The 22565-nt window shown below is 33.5% G+C and overlaps 1 long non-coding RNA gene across 1 annotated transcript in view; it reads right to left on the reverse strand.

Moving 5' to 3' along the window:
* Positions 1 to 286: 286 nt before the first annotated feature.
* Positions 287 to 22565, reverse strand: part of LOC135965142 (uncharacterized) — a 336594-nt gene continuing 314315 nt past the window's right edge. The window contains exon 5 of the long non-coding RNA XR_012417278.1: positions 287 to 753. This is a non-coding gene — a long non-coding RNA (uncharacterized lncRNA). The remainder of the gene's footprint in view (positions 754 to 22565) is intronic.

Consider the following 22565-nt stretch of genomic DNA (forward strand, 5'->3'; position numbering starts at 1 on the left):
CCTAATAATGGTGAATATTATTGTATGTAAATTTTACCATAATTTAACAAAATGTCTTCAACATAGCTTTGTTTTCCAGAATGATTTAGGTATAAGTCCTAAAAGAACTAGACAATTTTAATAAGACTACACTGAACACAAGGATTATAGTATCAGGGAAAGAGACTTTCTCTTTTAAGCAATATCTTTAAATGGGCTATAATCATATTTTAATTATGCCATAATTACATTATATATTTTCTATTTTTTACTGTCAAATGAGTTATGAAGGTAAATATGTAATTAGGTTTATCTTTTTTTTTTTTTTTTACAAAAATAAGTCATAGTCATCTTGTGAAGTTGCTTTTTTTTTCACACAAACAGGTCATAGTCTTCTTTTCAATAACTGTCATTCTCTAAAAAGAGGTAGTACATTTTAAATATATATGTCTTACAGAAGTCATATTCACAAAATATTATTTCCTTGTTATGTGAAGCAATGTAAGTTAATTTATCATATTTCTACAGGCTTCATGCTCATTCAATATTTGCAGGGTTTCTTAGTCTTTTCTTTAGTCTATTTCATACTGCTATAAAGAACTGTCCAAGACTGGGTAATTTATAAAGGAAAGAGGTTTAATTGACTCACAGTTCAGCATGACTGGGGAGGCCTCAGGAAATTTACACTCATGGCAGAAGGTGAAGGGGAAGCAAGACTCCTTCTTCATAAGGCAGCACAATGGAGAAGTGCCAAGCAAAGCAGGAAGAGCCCTCCTATAAAAACAAATTAACTTCATCAACATTTATAATTTGATTTATAGCTGGACATAAAACCTAAAACTATAAAACTAAAACTAAAACAAAACAAAACAAAACAAAAAAACATCAGATCTCTTGAGAACTCACTCATTCTCACGAGAACAGCATGAGGGAAACCTCCCCCAGGATTCAATTGCCTCCACTTAGTCTCTCTCTTGACACACGGAGATTAGGGAGATTATGGGGATTATAATTCAAGATGAGATTTGGGTGGGGACACAAAGCCTAAGCATATCATGCCTATATAGGTATTTGTGATTATTCAAGACATCTATGCTGCTGAGAATGGGTAAAAACACTAGCTATTTACAATTCACTACATGTAAAGAACTTGAATAGTTCTCAGATTTTTTATTTGTTTTATTTTTATAATTACACAATTTGGGGATGATAATGTGCTTCATTTTGGGAATTTCCCTTTTCAACCATCAATGCATGAATTAATTAATGCAACACATTTGAATACATATTATGCCAGCTTCTGCCAACATAACGGGCTCTGACAATGTAACAGTAAGCAAAACAGAAAGACTCCTTCCCCTCATGTGGTTTACATTTTAGTGAGGGTAATAAGCAAATAAATAGGCACATGATCTAATTCTAAAATTTATTTTCTAAATTTCTAAAATCAAAAATCTTTGAAAACTGTAAGCCATTTTTCTAACTTATTATCTGGTAAAACTGAATCTAGACTGACACAAACCACTTTACATATATATCATTCTTAGTGTGCCTATGCATACATGTCATTACTGAGATGTCAATACGTTTGATTAGAGCTTGCTGTCGCAAACCTTATTGAATATCCCAGGTATAAAATCTACATCCCGTAACAATTTCAGATGAAGGTTGTGTCTAGTTTAACATCACATACTGATCATTTCTATGAAGGAAAATAAAGCAGTGTAAGTTGATAGAAAGGGGTAAATGCTGTCATTGTAGATCAGTTTGACAAGCTGCCCTATTTATTGATCTGACATTTGAGCAAAGACCTGAAAATAAAGTGAGAGAATTAAATGAGAAAATTCTTCCAGGCAGAGAGAACTGTAATGTCATGGCAAGAGAGGTGGAGGTAAGCTTGATGCAGAAAAAGAAAGCAACAAGACCACGAACAGATGCTATGAGGTTGACTTTGAAAATGAAGGAAAATACTACCAGCCAAGGGATGCAGCTCTAGAAGCTGGAAAAAGCAAAGAAATACTGTTCCTTTGATAGAACCTCCAGAGGGTCACTGAAACTGACTTGGGACTTCTTATCACCAGAACAGTAAGAGAATAAATGCATGTGATTTAAACCACATGCAGTAATTAGTCACAACAGGTATACAAAGCTAATACAATTTTTAAAAGAGCCACATAGCCCTGTCTTTTCATAAAAATCTGCAAGAAAGGATAGAAAAATAGAGACCATGGCCGGGAGCAGTGGCTCACGCCTGTAATCCCAGCACTTTGGGAGGGCGAGGCCGGCGGATCACAAGGTCAGGAGATCGAGACCACGGTGAAACCACGTCTCTACTAAAAATACAAAAAAAAAAAAAAAAATTAGCTGGGCGCCGTGGCGGGCGCCTGTAGTCCCAGCTACTCAGGAGGCTGAGGCAGGAGAATGGCGTGAACCTGGGAGGCGGAGCTTGCAGAGCTTGCAGTGAGCCAATATCAGGCCACTGCATCCAGCCTGGGCAACAGAGAAAGACTCCCTCTCAAAAAAAAAAAAAAAAAAAAAAAAAAGAAGAAGAAGAAGAAGAAGAATAGAGACCATTTTGAAATGTATTGCTGAAATCCAGGCCAAGAAACAGGATGTTGGCGATTGATATGCACTATTCAATTTTTGATAGATTTATTTTTATGTATTCTGTGTTTTTTTTTAAAAATAGATTCTTACATTTTATTTTAAGATTTATTGAGGCTAACAGAATGAAATATACTTTTTAAAGTTGACTTTGCATCCTGCAATACTGTGAAATTGACATTCATTCTAATAGATTATTTGTAAATTATTTGATGCCGTTTATGTATGTAATGATGTTACCTGCAAATAATGGCAGATCTCACCATTTCACTGCAATATGTATAATTTTTATTTCTTTATCTTGTGTTGTTGCTTTAGCATTTCTATGACCATGTTAAAAAGTGACAATACTGGATATTTTTTCCTGTAACTTAAGGGGAAGTATTTACTATTTCACCATTAAGAATTAATTTAGCTCTATTACTTATTATTGTATACAATAAATACAATACAATATTCACTTCAGTTATTAGTTTGTTGAGACTTTTTCATGAAAGACTTTGAATTTTATTAAATTTATCTAAAATTAATTTTCTTAAATTCATCTATACAATATATTAAAATTTAGCTAGCATTTTTTATTCAACTAATGTGGTAAATTATGTTGAATAATTTTTAAATGTTAGACCAACTGTACACTCCTGGAATAAAATCCAGAATAAGGCTGCACTCACATTTTTCTTTATGTATATTGTGTCGTGATTTGCTTATGCTTAACTTATATGTTTATTTGCATCAATGTTCAGAAGAAGTACTGGCTTGTCATTTTCCTTTTTGGTAATATGCTTGTTCAGTTTATAATATCAAGATAATGTTCTCATAAAATAAGTTTAGATGTGTCCCTTTTCTTTCTATTCTCTGTTTTTTAATGTATTCTTTCTTCCCTAAGTGATTGACAATATTCACCAGTAGTTATCTTGTCATGGAGTTTTCTCTGTGGCACTTTTGTTGTTTTGTCCTGTTTATTTTTTTGTTGCTGTTTTTTTAAAATTTATTTTAAAAACATTGTATTTTAAAGTATCATTATTCTAAAAACAATTTACAAAACAAACCCTTAAGTTATTCTATTGTCATAGAACTACAGGTGTCCATTTTAATATAAGGAAACAATCATTGGCACATGCTTTTAATGTGAATTAAAACTTGTATTATTTAAATTTTCAGATAGTGGCCATAGCAACAGACAAATGTATCTCCCATGTGTTTTTTTTCATATAGCTGCATTTGCACCAGCCTTGTTCATAAAACCATTTCAAAGCTATCAATAATTAATTTAAATAATTTTTATACATGCTTCAAATTCACATTACATTTTATTTAACAACTACAAAAATATATCTATACACACTACTGGAAACCCTGAAATCCTTTCACTCTACTTACGCTAAAATGTGAATTTGTATTTTGCTGTATCAGGTGCCAGCTTGGCTTCAGCATTCCATAGTAGAGAGCTGATATTTGGAATTTGTGGACTCTATGGATTCATATCAGCTTTTTCTAAAACAATGTACATGTTTCTACATCTTTGTACTTTTAGTTAATTAGGGTTTGATATTTAAAACATTTCTATCATAAGCTATATAACGCTGTTGCATTGTAATTTTTGTTTAAAAAATTCTGTCTTTATATACAGTAAAACTTTTAGAAAAGAATAGCTTTAATTTAGCCTCTGAACCTACATACACACACACACACACACACACACACACACACACATATATATAGTTTTGTAAAAGGAAGACTTCAGAAACTATCAAAATTAGAATGACATAAAGTTCAAAGAGAAAACAAAAAGCAGAGCTCAAAAGATATTTTGCACATTTCCATGTCTTTGCTTCTTACAACAAAGAAGACAAAATTGTAACACAAGTCATAAGAAAAAAATGGCTTTTATTCCCTCTTGCCTGAAGCTATTGGTTTGAAAGTTGAGCTTTGAAGTAGATGCTTTCTAAAGCATTTATATTGAAAATAAAGAAAAATATATGTATTGTGCAGAATCTTTCTAATTGTAGTATATTTCTTTTATAAAAAAATGTCATACTACAGAAGACTTAAAAGTCAAATGAACTCCACATAAATTTGAGTTGAAGGCAGTGATTTTTCCACCTAATTTCAATACATAATATACAGGCAATAAAATCTTCAAAGGTGGTTTCTAAAGGAATAATTTCCTTTGAGTTGTGTTAATAATAAAAATGGCCTTCATTTGCTTCCAGAAACCCAGAGGCAAAAGTTACTCCTAACACATAGCAATATTTGAATATCTTTTGAAGGCAAGAATGACACATTGTTAGTTCTCACCTGTCAAGCATACAATAAATTCATAAATGATTCTTTAATAATGATAAATTATTAAAAAGAGGTAAAGAGATATAGCAGAAAGAACTGGAAAGCAGGAAAAAGGACTGTGGTTCTGGATTTGCTGCTCGTTGCTTGGGTACTTACATTTCTGAGTCAATTAACGTCTCCCTGCCTCTTGATGTTGGTTAGAAATCAAGGTTGCATTGATGATTTGTAAGGTCCCTTCTAGTAAGAACACAGTTGACAAGGGACTCATTTACAAATACAAGCATGCAAAAAGAAGTAACTTCTAATTTTTATATATTGAACTTAATACTTTAGGTCTATTCTGCCTGATTTAACGTAGGTTAATTCCAGGTAAAACATTTTAGGTTAGGTTTAAATGCAGTTCCTAGGGAATTTTTTTCCTCTTCATCATTGTTCCTTGGTTGACATCTACATTGTCATAAATTTAGCTGCATTGTCAGATCATTTTTTGGTGCCTCTCAGTGCTGTGAGCTGCAGAGGTATGTACATCCTTCAGTCTGGATGTTGCCACTGCCAGCCTTTATACTGATATCCTCTGAAATACCTGCATCTTCATTTCCATAGCTCCCTCTTGTTACATTTCTATTCTACTAATACAGTATGTTCATAATATGTTCATGTCAAGTGGATTTTGTCTCTTCTAACACATGCAAATATGTTAGGGTCATAAGAAAATCCTGCTGCTCTCTCACGTCATTCTAGAAACTGGAGAAGCCTTGTTGGCTGCCTCAATTAACTTCATCTTACATACAGCTCACTTTTTTTTTTTTTTTTTTTAAGTCTCTTTCTGTTTCTGTTGTCTCTTTCTGTTGCCCAGGCTGGAGTGCAGTGTCATGATTTCAGCTCACTGCAACCTCCACCTTCCGGGTTCAAGCGATCTTCCTGCCTCAGCCTCTTGAGTAGCTGGGATTACAGGCACACACCACCATGCCCGGATAGTTTTTGTATTTTTAGTAGAGACAGGGTTTCACCACGTTGGTCAGGCTGATCTCGAACTCCTGACCTCGTGATCCGCCTGCCTCTGCCTCCCAAAATGTTGGGATTACAGGCATGAGCCACCAAGCCCGGCCCATACAACTCACTTCTATACATCTCCCCATTGAATGTCCATGTAGCTGGACATTGTCAGATTATCTAACCTACCTGGAAATCGTTTTGTATCTCCTCACCAAGACAGGAATACAATCTAAGGAGTGGACAGGCTGAACATTTTCTTCAGAGAGACACCTCAGGGTCCTAATTTATTGCTTTATTTTCTTTTATTTTTTTTTATTTTTATTTTTTATTTATTTATTTATTTATTTTTATTTTTTTTTTTGAGACAGAGTCTCGCTCTGTCGCCCAGGCTGGAGTGCAGTGGCCGGATCTCAGCTCACTGCAAGCTCCGCCTCCTGGGTTTATGCCATTCTCCTGCCTCAGCCTCCCGAGTAGCTGGGACTACAGGCGCCCACCACCTCGCCCGGCTAGTTTTTTGTATTTTTTTAGTAGAGACGGGGTTTCACCGGGTTAGCCAGGATGGTCTCAATCTCCTGACCTCGTGATCCGCCCGTCTCGGCCTCCCAAAGTGCTGGGATTACAGGCTTGAGCCACCGCGCCCGGCCCTCTTTTATTTTTTTTAATTTAATTTTTCATTTTCACTCAGCTTATAGATTTTGTTTGTTTTATTTTGTTTTGTTTTGTTGTTTTGTTTGAGACAGAGTTTCACTCTTGTTTCTCAAGCTGGAGTGCAATGGCATGATCTCAACTCCTCCTCTTCCTGGGTTCAAGCGATTCTCCTGCCTCAGCCTCCCGAGTAACTAGGATTACAGGTGCATGCCACCGTTCCTGACTAATTTTTTGTATTTTTAGTAGACACGGGGTTTCACCATGTTAACCAGGCTGGTCTCGAACTCCTGACCTCAGATAGTCCTCCTGGCTTGGCCTCCCAAAGTGCTGGGATTACAGGCGTGTGAGTTACCACAGGCATTCAGCTTCTAGATTTTTTTTTTTTTTTTTTTTTTTTTTTTTTTTTTTTTTTGAGACGGTCTAGCTGGAGTGCAGTGGCGCGATTTCGGCTCACTGCAAGCTCCGCCTCCGGGTTCACCCCATTCTCCTGCCTCAGCCTCCTGAGTAGCTGGGACTACAGGCGCCCGCCACCATGCCCCACTATTTTTTTGTATTTTTAGTAGAGACGGGTTTTCACCGTGTTAGCCAGGATGGTCTCTATCTCCTGATCTCATGATCCGCCCACCTCTGCCTCCCAAAGTGCTGGGATTACAGGAGTGAGCCACCGCGCCCAGTCTAGAATTTTTAAATTACAGTTGTTTGTGCTTAAGAAGGAGGAAGGTCAAAAAGATCATATCAGATATTCTTCTCTACATAATTATTAAGACAGAACTTTAGCACATGATGTTCAGGATTTGAATTTTTTTTTTTTTTTCCTAATACTATTGACATATTCCAAAAAGTACTGCCATTTTGAATCTCAACAGTTTGTTGCATTTTTTTTTTTTTTCCTACTTTGTCCTGAGAATATTAAAGATGGGTGGGTGGATTTGGCTTCTTGGGCCTGAGGAAGTCCAAATGCACAAAATGACCAGCATGTGCAAATATGCTAGGTAATAGCACATTTACTTTATATACACACAAAGTTGACGAAAGTACAGAATTATACATATATATTTATATATTATTTTTAATTCTGGAAAATCCTGAGTGTATTTAGCTGGGAAATTCTGCATGTACTTGGCTGGGAAATTCTGTGTACTTAGCTCTTTCCAAAAAGAGAAGAGAACTGTGTGCATTATTTCACATTCCATTTCTGAAATATCCTGATTCATAGATGTGTGTTTCAGGAAAACATAGTAATGATTTGGGCTTAAAATGGTGCCTTTCCATAAACAATGTCAAAAGTAACTCACAACAACCCCTTAAAGCCCAGCATGTTATTAAAGTTTGTTCATAAGTCCATAAATATGGGCATTAATGAAAGTCTATACCAAACTATAATCAGAATTGTAAAATGCTGAGGAATCTTATTTATTAAAATGTTGTTGTCAAATAACAGAGTAAGCTATATATTATTCATAGACCATTGAGCATAACAAGTATTTGATATTATGTAATAACTAGGGACATTTTAATATAGGGGAAGCTCCAATTATGTTTTGTAATTGAATATTTGTTTTATGATGTTTCATTATATTGGTTCATTGTTAATGCTACGAGATGACTATTCTCAGAAGAAATAAACTTTCACCATGGATTGGGAATTAGAAACAACAGAAAGAATGATAAATAAATTCATCATAAGAATTGAAACGGATTTTGGTTTTCAAAAATCAAGCTTGATTTCTTGTCAAACCTTTGTGGGTTTCTTGTCATGATGTGTGAGAAAGTCCAGTAACATTTTCCAAATATTTCTGGAAACAACACTTTATACATCATCATTATCACTAGACATTAAGATTGACAGATTATAATATGGTAACCAATGAGTCAGATAAAATATACATGAACACTAATCAAAGAATCAATTTCATTATCATTTGAAACAACATAAATAAAAATGAATGAATATAATAATTTATACAAAGGAACCATACATTTAATTTTTAAAATAACTTAAAAGATTATTTAAATATTTCTATTTAAATATATTTTCAAATGAGAATTTTTATTCCTAAAATAATGAAAAATGAGCTAGCTTCTATTTGCTTGCTCAATATTTTAAATGCAAACAAGTGCCCTACTTGAAAAAGAACTGAGTCTAAACACTCTTTTGGTATACGTGTGTGAGCTAATAACCCCAATCTGTTTTACTACAAGCACAAAGGTTTGTTTAAATTTTCCTACTCACTGCCCATGTTTTCTCCATTTTTACAACTTTCTCCTTTGTAAGTACAAGCATGTTACATGATTGTGTATAAAAACTGAAAATATAAACTCAAATTCAAATTTAAATTAATTAAAATTATATAAAATTAATCTGTCACACTAGTCACATACCTAAGCCTCAATAACTGCATGTGACTATTGGCAACTATAACAGACAGTGCATATATAGAAACTTTCTTTATTGCTGATGGTTCTATTGTACAATGCTACTTTAAACAATTTTGAAACTATTTTTAATGATTGCATAACATCCCATTATATTGTTGCATCCTAATTATTTAATTATTCCTACATTGCTGTATATTTTCCGTGCTTGCATAGCTACATCTTTAGTTCTTTTTGTTGATATGGTAGTTGTGGTTGTGGTCGTGGTTTTGTTATTAGATATGATGCAATAGTAAATCATATATAACATTTTTACATTTTTATTTTAGAAATGTTCTTACATTAACATTTTTTTTCTTCTGCATTCATAACTGAAGTTTCTGTAGCAGAAGTATTGGCTACGGTACAGAAGTCTAAAGAACTACAGCTCTAAGTAATGGGGAAAGAGTCTGAATTATTTTGAGTTTTAAATAGAGTTGGTAGGAGACATTTAAGTAATTATACATTGGGGTTTGTTTAAGAGTATTTAAGTTTTGTGGCCCTAAGGTAATTGTGAGCTCACAGTACTAAGTGAGCCCAGTACTTGAATGGCTTGAATGGTGTTAGATGTGTGCGTTGAATACACTATCATAGAGACAGAATGTTTCCTCAAATAATCAGCTTTTGTCTGGATCACTGTTCTGAACAAACATTTTGAAAAAATCTCGGAGGAGGTAATGGTTATAAGCTATAATTACGGGAGAGAAAACGTTGAATGGATTAGCTCATTACTACAAAGTTTCTATAAAGTTTCAAAAAGATTTTGATTTTTACAAAGAATCTCTAAAGCTCCTTTTTTTCTTTTTAACTTGCATATTTTTTCTTTCCAACTTCTATTTTAGCTTTAAGGGGTACATACACAGATTTGTTACATAGGTAAATTGCGTGTTGCAGGGATTTGGTGTACAGATAATTTTGTCATTCACGTAATCAGCATAATATCCAATAGGTAGTTTTCCAGTCCTCACCCTTCTCCCAGCCTTCACCCTTAAGTAGAGTCCCGTGTCCACTGTTCCCATCTTTGTGCCCATGTGTATTCAATGTTTAGCTCCCACTTGCAAGTGAGAACATAAGGTATTTGGTTTTCTGTTCCTGCATTAACCTTCTTAGGATAATGGTCTTCGGCTCCATTCATGTTGCTACAAAAGACACAATTTCATTCTTTTTTATGATTGCATAGTACCCCATGGTGTATATGTACCATATTCTCTTTATCCAGTCCACTGTTGATGGGCATCTCGGTTGATTCCATGCCTTTGCTATTGTGAATAGTGCTGCTATGAATATACATGTGCATGTGTCTTTATGGTAGAATGATGTATATTCCTTTGTGTATATATCCAGTAATAGGATAGCTGGGTTGAATGGTTTTCTATTTTAAGTTCTTTGAGAAATTTCCAAACTGCTTTCCACAGTGTCTGAACTACATTCCCACAAGCAGTGTATAAGCATTCCTTTTACTGTGTAACCTTGTCAGCAACTGTTACTTTTTGACTTTTTGATAAAAAAGAATGCTACCAACCATTATGATTGGTGTGAGATGATATTTCATCATGGTTTTGATTTACATCTCTAATAATCAGTGATACCAAGCATTTTTCATATGCTTATTGGCTATGTGCATATTTTCTTCTGAGAAATGTCTGTTTATGTTTTTTACCCATTCCTTAATGGGGTTGTTAGTTTGTTGTTTGTTGATTTATTTGAGTTCCTTATAGATTCTGGATATTAGACCTTTGCCAGATGCATAGTTTGCGAATATTTTCTCCCATTCTGTAGGTTGTCTGTTTACTCTATTGATAGTTTATTTTGCTGTTTAGCTTGCAATTTTTTAAATTACTTCTATTTTTCTTGATTTTTAAGTAACATATCTTGATTGTGAGAGATAAGTTGTCTAGATGACAAACTTTAGTGGCAACAAGAACTTCACTCAGTTATGGATTCTGAGTTGTCCAAGACAGTTTTTGGCCCATCTCTGAATTTCAAACTCCAAACTCCTCAGCCTGGTTTAGTGCCATAAGCATTATTAGTTGCTTTAGACTTAAGTAGTTTTAGTTTCAGATTCAAGCTTTAGCACATACTAACTGTGTGACTTTGGGCAAATTATGTAACTTATAGTGTTCCTCCTTCATGAGGTCTAAATGAGAAAATGAAAAATAAATACTTAGCATGGTGAAATGGTCAGTAATTATGAGCTGTTGTTGTCATTGAAGGGGCTGAATTCAATTAATCATTGAAGAAATATCTTCTATCTTTTAATTTTAACCTTGTCAGCAACTGTTATTTTTACATAGGTCCAGAGATAAAGTCACTTTTCTTAATTCTCACAATTAAAGTACAATAGACCAAGAATGTGTTTCTCTTATATTTTATAGCCTTTTTTTCCTGAAGATTTTAAGTCTATATCTAGTTTACTTCCTAGTCATATGAATCCATGAATCCACTCTTAGTCACCCATTCCAAATACTTGTGAATTCACTAATAAGGAGGAAACCAGGTTGAATTACAAAGTACCCGCAGTCCTAGTTCATAAAAAAATTAACAAAAAACAGTGCTGAGAGTCCCTTTATATTCACTGGCTCTGGTATTGCTGTAAATAAGTGCTTGAGATGGAGTACTTTATAGAGAAGAGAGGTTTAATTGCCTCACAGTTTTGGAGGCTGTATAAGAAGCATGATGCTGACATCTGCTCAGCTTCTGGAAAGGCCTCAGGAAACTTACAATCATTGCAGAAGGTGAAGGAGGAGCAGGGAAGTCATGTAGCCAGAGAATGAGCAAGACAGAGGGAAGGAGGTGCCACATACTTTTAAACAACCAGATCTCATGAAAGCTCACTATCACAAGAACAGCCCCAAGAGATGCTACTAAACCATTCATGAGAAATCTACTCCTATGATATACCCAATCACCTCCTCCAGGCCCCACTTTAAATATTGGAAATTATAATCCAACAAAAGATTTGGGTTGGCACACAGATCCAAACCATATCACCTTATCACATATATCTGTAGTCCAGCCAGGAATGAAACTATTACAAATACTGATGTCAGAATCTACTGAGTCATTGTACTAAAAAAAAAAAACAAATCCTGTAGAAAGAATGGTACTAATGAGATTGGAAAAAGGGGAGATATGGGATTTAGTTACTACTTTTATTCAGGTTATATTATATTTAGGGAGTCAAGGAAAAAGTGGTTATTACTGGCACTCATTTTATGGTCCCAGCTGATTTTTAATGCCAAACAGTAAGTGGAGTCTAAAAAAATTAATTATTAAGTTAAAAAACAATACATAAAGTACATATGCCTTCATCCAAAGATAACCAGGCCACAATTTTCAAATATCAGTGTAGAGTGTAAGGTTTATAAAATAATACATTTTGTATCCAATTCATTCTTACTTAAACTTTCTTGGGGAATTAATCCTCAAAAAAATCAAGGAAAATAGAAAAATAAATGTGAAAAATTTATTTTATCATAAAATTATAAAATTTTCATCTATGGCAAAGATTGAAAATAGGTATGAAACTTTCCAATCCTAGGTCAAAAAAAGGTGATGCACATATTTTCCATCCATTGTCTATTTTCTTACTGCCAAGTCACTCTTGCTATTGAACCCTTGCAGAATTCCAGTTTCAGATCCAGATGACATGAGACTAGACCATCAGACCTTATAAGACCTATTGCTTAATATGTGCCTTGCATATTGCATATGCTTTATTAAGCATTTCAATATATTACCAATTCTCATAATTACCCTAAGAACCAGGAACTATTATCACCACCTTTCTACATTTGACAAAACTGAGGGTTAGTTCACTTAGATGATGTACCTGAGGGCATAGCTAATTAGTTTGTCGACATGGGTTCCAACAGAAAATTGCCACCATCAAAATTCAGGAAGGCTAGAAAGGCCTCAATGATTCAAGGTTTTAAAGGTTTGTTAAATTATTGGAGAGTGAGGGCACTCTAGTTTTCAACATTATCAAGGCCCAAGTAAGAAATAAGTGAGCATCCTGCATGTTGTCATGAATGGCAAGATCTCCTTTTCTAAGGCAGAATGATATCCTATTGTGTATTTATATATACATAGACCATAGTTTTTATCTAGTCATCTTTTGACAGATACTTCAGTTGTTTCCATATTATGGTTATTGTGAATAATGCTGTAGTGAACATGGGAATGCAATATTTTTATAAAGTGGTGATTTAATTTCCTCTGTGTATATATGCAAAAGAGGGATTGCCAGATCATATGGTAGTTCAATTTTTAATTTCTTTAGAAACTTTCATACCATTTTCCTCAATAATTGGACCAGTTTACATTTCCACCAGCAGTGTGTAAGGGTTCTGCTTTCTCCACTGCCTTGCTGATACTGTTAGCTCTTGTCTTCTTGATAATAGCCATACTAACAGAAATGAGGTGATACCTTATTGTGGTTTTGATTTGTATCTTCCTGATGACTAATGAGGAAGCACGCATTTTTATATACCTGTCAACATAAAATGGATGACAGCTATAAAAAAGGAATGTGTGTTCAGGTCCTTTGTGTAGTTTTTAAATTAGGTTGTTTGTTCTAAAAATATGCTCGACATCAGAGAATGATCATCACAGAAATGCAAATCAAAACTGCAATGAGATATGATCTTACCCCAGTTAAAATGGCTTTTATCCAAATGACAGGCAATAACAAATGCTGATGAGGAGAGGGGGAAAAGATAACTTTTGTACACTGTTGATGGGAATATAAATTAGTACAACCACTATGCAGAACAGTTTAGAGGTTCCTCAAAAAAACTAAAAATAGAGCTACAATTCAGTAATCTCACTGTTGAGTATATATCCAAAAGAATGTAAATGAGTGTATTCAAGATATATCTGTACCCTCATGTTTATTGCAGCACTACTCACAATAGCCAATATTTGTAAGAAACCCAGGTGTCCATCATCAGATGAGTGTAAAAAGAAAATGTGGTACATACACACAATGGAGTACTATGCAGCCATAAAAAATAATAAGATCCCATTATTTGCAACAACATGGATGGACCTTGAGGTCATTATGTTAAGTGAAAAAAGCCAGTCACAGAAAGTCAACATTGCACCCTCTCATTTACTTGCAGGAGCTTAAAAATAAAACAATTAAACTCTTGGAAATAGAGAGTAGAAGGATGGTTACCAGAATCTGCGAAGGATAGTGGTGGGGATGGGGGGATGTGGAGATGGCTAATGTGTACAAAATATAATTAAAAAGAATGAATAAGACCTAGTATTTGCTAGCATAACAGTTTTACTATAGTCAAAAACAATTTAATTGTACATTTAAATATAACTAAAATAGTATAATTGGATTGTTTGTAACAAAACAGATAAATGCTTTAGGGGACAGATACTCTGTTTACTCTGATGTGATTATCATGCATTACATGCCTGATATCAAAATATCTCCTGTAACCCATAAATATATACACCTACTATGTAGCCATAAAAAATAAGAATAAAAGAAAAATTAAAAAAAAATCAAGTTATTTGGGGTTTTGTGTTTGTTTTCTATTGAGTTGTATGAGTTCCTTATGTATTTTGGAAATTAACCCTTTATCAGATATATGGTTTGCAAATATTTTCTCCCATACCACAGACTGACTTTTCATTTTGTTTCCTTTGACGTACAGAGCGTTTCAGTTTGATATAATTTCATTTGTAATTTATCTTGTATTGCTTGTGCTTTGGTCATCCTATCTAAAAAAACATTGCTAGGTCCAATATCAATAAGATTTTTTTTTTCCTTTTTGTTATAAGGTTTTATGGTTTCAGGACTTACATTTAGGTCTTTAATCAATTTGTATTGATTATTTGAGTTGCTTGTATATAATGCAAGATAAGGACCTAATTTCATTATTTTGCTTGTGGAGATCCAGTTTTTCCAAGACTATTTATTTGAGAGCCTATCATTTCTCTATCATGCCTTCTGTGCGTCCTTATTGAAAATTAGTTGACCAGTTGACCTCATATACTTTTGTGCTCTATCTTAAAAATGAGTGCTAAGATTTACTTTATTCTGAAATGTAACAGTAGAACCAATAAGTGAAACCAAGAAGCAGATTTCCCAGTGTCAGAAAAAATTTACAACTGGAAGGAAAATAGAATGGAGCTTTTACTATTTCACAAAGTTCATGTCATCCTTAAACACAAAATTTTTAGGGTTTAATATTTTATTATTTAAATGAGCTAATAATCATTTTATCTACTTTGTGAAAAAATAGATCGTTTACTAACAGAATGTGCTCGGTTAATGTTAAATATTTATTAAAATGTAAAAATGTTCCTAAGAGATTCTCTGGTACAAGAGCAAAACATTTCTGTTTAAACCTCAACACTGTTCCTCCAAGTTAATTAATTTACTTGCCAAATACATATATATCAAATATTATATACTTAAATATTTATATATGTATAAAACATTATATAGTATATGATAAAGTGTTATATATCATATTCTATATAAATGTATATCACATAATAAATCTCTTCTGCTAAATGATAGAGCATACAATCTGTTCATTCCCAGAAGAATTTTGTTGAAAAGTTATAATTTATGTTTAATATTTTGCTGATTTCTACTTTCTGAATCACATAATCAAGTGACGTCTTTTTTTTTTTTTTTTTTTTTTTTTGATGGAGCGTCACACTTTTCACCCAGGCTAGAATGCAGTGGCACACTCTCGAGTAACTGCAACCTCTGCTTCCAGGGTTCAAGCAATTCTCCTGCCTCAGCCTCTGAGTAGCTGGGACTACAAACATGTACCACCATGCTCGGCTAATTTTTTATATTTTTAGTAGAAATGGGGTTTCAACATGTTGGCCAGGCTGGTCTCGAATTCCTGACCTCAAGTGGTCTACCCGCCTTGGCCTCCCAAAATACTGGGATTACAGGTGTGAGCCACTGCACCCAGCCAAGAGATGTCTTTAAATGATGTTCTTTCATAAGAATCTTCAAATGCAATTCTGAGACTTAGAACACCAAGAATTTATCTGACCTGAAGATAGCTAAGCTATACAAAACAACAAACCATTATCATAAGTAAAGAAGATCACCAAAAATCTTTAAAAGATAGGGTGAAAAATGTTCAGAAAATTTTCAGGAAACTACTTTCCCTGTCACTGGGATAAATGTTACTCATTTTACTGTCTTTAGAAATAAATTTCAAGTTTTTTCTGAAAACTTTTAAAAGACATTTTAAAAAAACAAATTCTTGATTATAGAGTCTATCTTGAAGCACAGTTGAGTATCTAAAGCACATCTGAGTAGCTTTCGTTTAAGATATTCTAGATAAAGTTTCATTGTTTTCAGCTGATCCTTGATCGTGTTGTATTCAAGTTAACCCAAGTTTGAAAAAAATTGGAAGACATAATTGAAAGAAAAGGCAAGTAAAAAAATCTGTGATGAATTAACTTATCCAGACTCATTTGTTCATCATTACAGCACCAAGTTTTAAGACATAGGATTATCTGGTGACTAATACTACTTCAGAAAATAATTTGTCAAACTCTACTTCAACTAAACATTTCTGAAGGTGTTTTTTCAGGAGTTTCTGTTTAATGCAAACTGGTAAATTAATTGACAGTAATTAAATATTTATCCTGAATATACTGTCTATAGTTTGCTAATGGTGTCATTAATAGTATATAAAACACAGTTGCTGACACAGTGAATAAATTATCCTATCTCTGGTATTGTGTTGTAGTAGCACAAACATACTAAGAAACACGAATAACTCAAGGTGTTTGACCTGAGTGACTAAAGGATGAACCATTGTATGATATGAAGAAGATTGAGAAAGAGACACATTTTGGGGAGTGAAGGAAGAGAGGTAGATCACAGTTTCAGCTTTGGAAATGGAAAGGTTGGAATTCTTATTAGAGGGACACGTGAAGATGACTAATAGGAGGCAAAGTATATGAGGTTGAAACTTGGAGAGAGGTCATGGTTGGGGACATAAATTTGGTAATATTCATTAGATAGTATTTAAAACAGTGAGACTGGAGAAAATTACAATGAGATTAAAAATAAATGTAAAAGAATTTCAAAAATGAATCTCTGGTACATACTGAAATTAGAAGGTCAGGAGATGAGAAGGAACCAAAAAAGGAGACAAACATCAATTCAAGAGGTAGCAGCAAAATCAGGAGGTTGTCATATCCTGGTTTTTCTGACTTTAAAAGTTAGAGAGTAATCTCTAATATCAAATGCTACTAGTGGCAAAATTAGATTAAGACTGATTACTGACCATCAGATTCTGAAATCAAGATGTTGATGACCACTAAAACAACAGTTTTGGTAGATTATTGAAGCAAAAACTGATTGAAACAGTTTGGAGGGAGATAGGAGAGAATTTGAGAACAATAAGAGCAGATTATCAGAACAGAGAAGTAGAACAGTGGTTACAGAAGGAAACATCAGTAGGTTTTTGGTGTATTTGATTTTATTTTGGTTTGTTTTGTTTTTCTTAAGATGAACCAAATAACACTATCTTTTTTTTTTAATTGTACTTCAAGTTCCGGAATACATGTGCAGAATGTGCAGGTTTGTTATATAGGTATACATGAGCCATGGTGGTTTGCTGCAGCCATCAACCCATCATCTAGTTTTTAACGTGCATTAGGTATTTGTCCTAATGCTCTCCCTCCCCTTGTCCCTGACCTCCTGACAGGCCCTGGTGTGTGATGTTCCCCTCGCTGTGTCCATGTGTTCTCATTGTTCAACTCTCACTTATGAGTGAGGACCTGCAATGTTTGGTTTTCTGTTCCTGTGTTAGTTTGCTGAGAATGATGGTTTCCAGCTTCATCCATGTCCCTGCAAAGGACATGATCTCATTCTTTTTTATGGCTGCATAGTATTCCATGATGTATATGTGCCATATTTTCTTTATCCAGTCTATCATTGATGGGCATTTGGGTTGGTTCCAAGTCTTTGCTATTGTGAATAGTGCTGCAATAAACATACCTGGGCATGTGTCTTTTTAGTAGAATGATTTGTAATGCTTTGGGTATCTAACCAGTAATGGGTTTGCTGTGTCAAATGGAATTTCTGGTTTTAGATCCTTGAGGAATGGCTACACTGTCTTCCACAATGGTTGAACTAATTTGCATTTCCACCAACAGCAAAAAAGCATTCCTATTCCTCCAGAATCTACAAGGAACTTAAATAAATTTATGAGAAAAACAAACAAGCCCATCAAAAAGTGGGTGAAGGATATGAACAGACACTTCTCAGAGGAAGATATTTATGTGGCCAACAAACATGAAAAAAAGCTCATCATCACAAGTCATTAGAGAAATGCAAATCAAAATCGCAAATAACAATGTCTTTCATTGACAGAAGCAATCCATTAGTGGAAAAAAAAATTAATGATGAAGGAAAAAAAGTGTTTAATTTTCTAAAGCAATATTATTAAGCAGGTAGGAAAGAATGACATCTAGGAAGAAAGTGACCTTAAATAGGAGCATAAAAAGTTTTACACAGCAAGAGAGAAGTCAGGTTAAATGGTCACAAATGTTGTTCAGGGGGTTGATTGTGAAGGGAATGATTACTTAAAGAAAAAAATGATTATCATGTTTTCCAGTAAAATAGGAAACAAGTACATCAACTAAATAGAGAATGGTGCAGCAATGCTGGAATTTTGAGGAAAATGAGAAAGTTTGAAAAGTCATCAGAGGCCCAGAAGCGTTAATCATTTAGGTACTATAGTGTGATTTCTAGTTAAATTTAAGGGCCTGTAAGAACTTTGTAGTAATAAAATTAAAGTGAGATAAGCTTCATCATTCTCCTCTTCCTTCTTCTTCTTCTTCTTGTAAGTTCATTGGAACACCTGTAGGCATGAAGTAACTTTAAAATTGGATATAACCTGTGTGAAGGTTTGGCCAAATGAGACAGAAAGAGAAGGTCAAGAAATTTGTAATGTATGCAATGAAGTAATTGAAAGAATTGAACTTAGCATTTATACTAGTAGGAAGAGAAAAAGGGAAGGAGAAATGTGAAAGATTGTGAAAAGTTAAGATTAATCAATTGAGGTTAAATCAAAGTTAAAATATTATTGATATCAAGGTCCTAGTACTAGACATGCAGAATAAGGTTCAAAGTGTGCATTGATTGAAATTGAGATAATAACAATTTGCATTTGCTGCAAATGACAAGGTCACTGCTGTGCCCGTGATATTAAAGATTATGAGTGTAGTGGAGGTAAAATTTAACTACTACCCTCTTAGGGTTTTTCGAAACCAATAATTAAATTGACATAAGACAGATCAACGGAGAAAAGCATACAAATTTATTTAATATAAGTTTTATGTGACACAGAACACCTCATAAAGAAATGAAGAGCCAGATGTAGTTGAACACACATACTGAATTGGACAAAAGATAGTAAGTTGTGAAAACGTAAATAAATGATGTGGAGAGGATACGAGATAAAAGTTTCTTTGACAAATTCTTCACAGAACTCTCTCATCTCAACTTCTCATTCTTGATGATAACAATGTTATTTTCCTCCTACTATAAAGAGGAGATTTTTTCACATAGACTTTTCATCTCTGGCTTTTATGAAATAACAGTAAGTTCAGAGTGATCTTCTTATAAGTTCTGTTTTCCAAGTATGTTAACTCAAAACAGCCAATATAGCAGAATGGCATATTTTGGGATGGCATACCAAAGACTCTTAAAATATTACAGTACAGATTCTGTGTTTCATTATTTATGAGAACAACTTTTATTTGTATTATAACATCTCTAAAAATGTAGATGAGCTCCATCATTAATGAAAAATTTTAAAAAACATTGTGTCAATTCAAGTAGAGTATTTCTTTTTTCTTTTTAATGTTTATAAAATGATTATGTCTTAAATGCTAAATTTGTTCTAATTAAATGCAGTAGTGTAAGTGGCAAAAAATAACACTAACATGTTACAAGATTAAATATGTATTTTAGAAAATTGAAGCCTGGCAGAAATCCATATTTTATTTGTGCAAATAATATGTTGAATGGCCTTATTATGGGTCTTGAACCACTGTTCCAGTGACTACACCAATTTTGTTTTGGTTTCTATTGCTTTATTCTGTCTGTGTCTTCAGAGACTACCCTCCATACATTTTTCCCTTTACTTATTTAAATAGTACAGACATTTTTACATTGGAATCCCAATTTCTAGAAGAAGTTTTTTCTTTTCCTTGTCATTTGTCACCTTTATGTTATACAGCATATGATAACTTTACAGGTCCTACCACAGAGGGTAGGTGAATTCTGAATACATAGCAGATATTCAGTACCTACAATGATAATATTTGTTTAACAAGGAAAGTGAGAATGCCAAAAGTCATTTTCTTCCCAGTGTATGAATAAATAACTTCTGTTCTTGCCTATGACATGCCTCCTATGTAACAGGACTAAATAACCAACTCAGAGGGAAAATTATATTTCACCATAGGGGATAAACTCTTTTGTTTACTATAATTGCAATTGTTTGACATGCAAGAAATTGTGTAAAGAATAGAAGATTAAAGTTTAAAGAACAAGATTGAGAAGCTTCATCATACACACCTAAACACTCATATGTTAGAGAATTGTGGGTGTATATATGGTTTTATTTTAAGACTAGCTATGTGTTTTAGAGGAGATATATAGGATTTGGAATTTTTAAAAGCTATGGTTTTTAGTTTGTTTTAGTTTAGGTGACTTAATCTTTCAATGCTTCAAATATGCCACAATAAAACAAGTTCAATATATATGTATATTATATGTATATATTATATATATAATTATATATACATCTATTATATATTATATATTACATGAATCATATGTTATATATTATATATACATCATATATGTATATATTATATATTATATATACACATCTGCTCAAACCCATAGAATATATATTATATATACATATATGTGTGTGTATATATATAATCACTAGTCATTAGAGAAATGCAAATCAAAACCACAATGAGATACTATCTCACACCAGTTAGAATGACGATCATTAAAAAGTCAGGAAACAACAGATGCTGGAGAGGATGTGGAGAAACAGGAACGCCTGATATTGTTGGTGGAAGTGTAAATTAGTTCAGCAATTGTGGAAGACAGTGTGGTGATTCCTCAAGGATCTAGAACCAGAAATAACATTTGACCCAGCAATCCCATTACTGGGTATATACTCAAATGATTATAAATCCTTCTACTATACAGACATATGCACACATATGTTTATTGCAGCACTATTCACAATAGCAAAGAGTTGGAACCAACCCAAATGCCCACTAATGATAAGACTGGATAAAGAAAATGTGGCACATATACACCATGGAATACTGTGCAGCCATGAAAAAGTTAAGTTCATGTCCTTTGCCAGGATATGGATGAAGCTAGAAACCATCATCCTCAGCAAACTAACACAGGAACAGAAAATCAAACACCTAATATTCTCACTCGTAAGTGGGAGTTGAACAATGAGAACACATGGACACAGGGAGGGAACATCACACACTGGGGCTTGTTGGGGGATGGGGGTTCTGGGGAGGGATAGCATTAGGGGAAATACCTAATGTAGATGGCGGGTTGATAGGTGCAGCAAACCACCATGGCACGTCTATACGTATGTAACAAAGCTTACACATTCTACACATGTATCCCATAAATTAAAGTAAAATAAAACAAAGTAATAAACAAAAAACAATAAATGCGATAATTTTTAATTTAATTTTTTGCAAGTTTTAAAATAAGATAATATATGTATATGTGGTGCCTAAAATGTAAGATGTAATAGGTGTTCAATGTTATTGATTTTAATCTTTTCTTATCTGGTTAAAATATGAATTTTTTATTCCAAGTTAAGATTAATAACTGAGTTGTTTGTTACTTATCTTGTTATGTTATCCAGGTCCTTTAAATTTTTCTCCTTTCCCTGTTATTTTCTAAATCTTTACAGTTCCACACTTTTTTAAGATTGTTACTAGAGACAGAGAGAGAGGTTGAACTTCAGACCAGTTAATATTGCTCTTGCTGAATTTGCTATAAAGAGAATTTGTGAGGCAAATTGGAAATTAGTGCCTTGACTGAGAACCCTAGAATATCTCTCGATTTGAATAATTTATTTAACCCTCAATGTTCACAAACAATATACTGTGTACCTCTATTTCAGCATATTTTATGTGTATTTCAACTATATACATATCCTCACATACAGTTTTATAAGACCAGAGACCATGTCACTATTTCTTTTTCCTATACCCAGAGAGATACCAAAAGCTTGAAGCACATAAGATGCTCAATAGATGTTTGAATGGATGAATGAAGGTATGAATGGATGACTGCAATAATGGGATCATTATTCTCAATTATAGTGGATAAGAATTGCCTAGAATTCACCACAAGAAAGTTAATAGATACAGAGAATATGGAATGGGTTATACTTTAAAGAATTCTCAAAAAGAAAATCATATCCTGTTCAAAATTTTTTTGGCAATATTAAAACATTTTGATATTCTATTCATATTTAAAGAACACTTTGCAATATTTATACTTACATGCTGATGTCATTGTTTATAAACCAGTTATATGAGGACTTCAAATTGAA

Source organism: Macaca fascicularis, chromosome 9 (genome assembly GCF_037993035.2).
Source record: "Macaca fascicularis isolate 582-1 chromosome 9, T2T-MFA8v1.1".
Taxonomy (NCBI): domain Eukaryota; kingdom Metazoa; phylum Chordata; class Mammalia; order Primates; family Cercopithecidae; genus Macaca; species Macaca fascicularis.